Source organism: Myotis davidii, unplaced genomic scaffold (assembly GCF_000327345.1).
Source record: "Myotis davidii unplaced genomic scaffold, ASM32734v1 scaffold147, whole genome shotgun sequence".
NCBI classification, from domain to species: domain Eukaryota; kingdom Metazoa; phylum Chordata; class Mammalia; order Chiroptera; family Vespertilionidae; genus Myotis; species Myotis davidii.
Genome location: NW_006383010.1, coordinates 2,816,031 through 2,818,927, shown reverse-complemented (window position 1 = coordinate 2,818,927; position 2,897 = coordinate 2,816,031).

Sequence of the window (2,897 nt, the reverse complement as noted above, 5' to 3'; positions counted from 1 at the left end):
GTATGTCGGAGAGCCGGTTTCGGCGTGATCCCTGTAGGCCAGGCTGAGGGACCCCACCTGCCGGAGGGACCCTGCTCACTCCACTGATGCCAGGGAGGGAGCACAGGAGGTTGGCTCCAGGGTGTGTCCAGCCCGACTCTCCTAGCCCCGCCCTGCCAGCAACCTTCTAATTAATTTCCTTTCAATGTGCACGAATCCATGAACCGGGGCACTAGTTATTAATAAGGACTCTAGTACTTTTGCACTCAGTAAAAATGAAGAGAAGAATTAAGCCCATTTTTTTATGCAATTTAAGTCTAAATACACACTTCCAAATGATCAGATGATTTAGATTTGATAGTATAAATTCAGTCTGAAATGAATAGTAGTATGAATTCACCTTTGAGTTATAGTCATGCCTAAACACAAATTAAGATTCTTTAATTGCTAAAATTATCATAACTACCATCAAAAACAAGTTTACATTACAGAAGAAAATATTTCCAATAAGGCTTTAATTTATAACACAAAAAATCATGGCTTCATTAATTTTTTGAAACACATTATGGTTTGAAGAAGATTAAGTGGCATGATGTGATCCAGGTGAAGCAATCACGTTCATTCCTTTTAAAAAGTTAGACAAAGAACTTTCTAAAACAAGGTTGCCATATACATCCAAGAGCACTGCAATTCTTTAATTGAGAAGTTACCTCATCTCCTGGCCACCCACCCAAGATACCTCTGAGGATAGTGTAATAACATGCCAGGCTAATGAGGATATTCTACTAATGAGGACAAAGTAGGGAAACTTAGCCTGATAAAAATAACTAGTGCCGTCATGACTTAAACACAAATTTTGTTTGTGTTTGTTTCCCTTTGGACATAAATTAATCCTTATTTAATAGACCACAGATGTGTCAACTGCTTCTTTTCTCAAAATTTACTTTCTGTTTTGAATTGGTCAAGTCAGTGGAAAGTGCCACTATATTAAAATGCTTGGTGTTAAAATGATTTGATTTTATGTATCTGAATCTGCATAGAACTTGGTTTAGGGCCTTATTTATCCTGTGTTTATAAAGGACATTTTCAAAAGGTTATTTTGGTAGATGAAGTGATAAAATTGTCTGCTAACTATGCCATACCCTGAGCTAGCCGAAGAGAAACCTCAAAGACTCAGATGTGAGCTGAGCTGAATCAAAGCTTACTCTTTAGAAATGGAGGGCAGAATGCAAAGTTTCACGTCTCCTGAAATCTCTTCTTCTCTGAATTCTAAGCTCTGTTTATTTGAATTGCGTCGGAAATGGTTTTAGAAAAGTGGAGATTGTTTCAACAATATCCTTATTAAAACTGTCGGTGAGAGAGGGGAGAAATCAGTTGAAAGTTTAGCCAGGATGTGAGTAAACTCAGGATATCACATAACAGCAATGGGAAATAGTGGGCAAAGACAAGTTTTCTTCAAATAGAAAAGAAATATAGAACTTTAAAAGCAGGAAACTATTGGGGGAAAAGAGCTGTGTAGTTCTTATATCTGTGAGCCTACACATATGATCATCATTGCACACATCCATTTTTTTTTATGTCAGTCAATCAGCCTATTCGGCAGAATCTATCAATGATTTTCTTGCTTATGATATTACTAGAGGCCCGATGCACGAAGATTCGTGCAAGAATGGGCCTTCCTTCTCCTGGCTGCCAGCACCACCTTCACTCCGGCCCGGAGCTGCCTTTCTGCCTTCATTCCAGCTCAGAGCTGCCTTTCTGCCTCCCCATGCTGCCCAGAGGCCCAGAGCGGCTGGGGGCAGTGTGGAACACCTGTGTCATCACCATGGCCCCTGACTGCTCAGCACCTACAGATGCAAATTAACCCACCATCTTTGTTGGTTTAATTTGCATACTCACTCCTGATTGGCTGGTGGGCATCATGAAGGTATGGTCAATTTGCATCTTCCTCTTTTATTAGTGTAGATACCCATTACAGTGGGTATTACTCATTTATTAAAGATGACTACAGGGGTAAAAGGCCAGAGAACCTATCAAAAAAGTGAAATATTGCCAACATGTAGAAACAAGTTTGCATATATATTTTATTCCATATATTTCATGCTTTTAAATTCCATGCCAAAGAAATTTACTGGGGATTTTTTTGATATATAACCAGAAAAAAAACTAAATGAGATAAAATGACTAGATTGGAACAGTGGATTATTAACTGGGTGAATCATTTCCAGTTGCTTATTCTCTGGCTTTAAACACATTTTAGAAATGATGAACATTAAATTGATATTGCTGGATTATACCTTACATAATGATGAACATCACTATCTACTGTCAGTTTATTATGATAATGGCACTACTTACTGTGGTTGCAATATGTGAAACAATAAATTTTTAAAATACATACACCTACACACATTTACCTGGGAAGTAATAATAATCACATTTAAAAAATAACTTCTAGCCCAGTCAGTTTTGCTCAGTGGATAGAGCATCGGCCTGCGAACTGAAAGGTCCCAGGTTTGATTCTGGTCAAGGGCACATGCCCAGGTTGTGGGCTTGATCCCCAGTAGGGGCCTTGCAGAAGGCAGCCGATCCATGATTCTCTTTCATCATGGATGTTTCTATCTCTCTCTCCCTCTTCCTTCCTCTCTGAGATCAATAAAAATATATTTTTAAAAAATAATAACTTCTACGCCCTGACCATGTGGCTCAATTGGTTGGAGTGTTATCCCATACACCAGAAAGGTTGTGGTTCAATCCTCAGTCTGGGCACATCTGAGTGGCAACCAATCAATGTTTCTCTCTCATGTTGATGCCCCCTTTCTCTCCCTTCCTCACTTCCTTTCTTTTCTCTCTAAAGTTAATTTAAAAAAACATATCCTTGATTTAGGTTGAATAATAATAATAATAGGAAGAAGGAG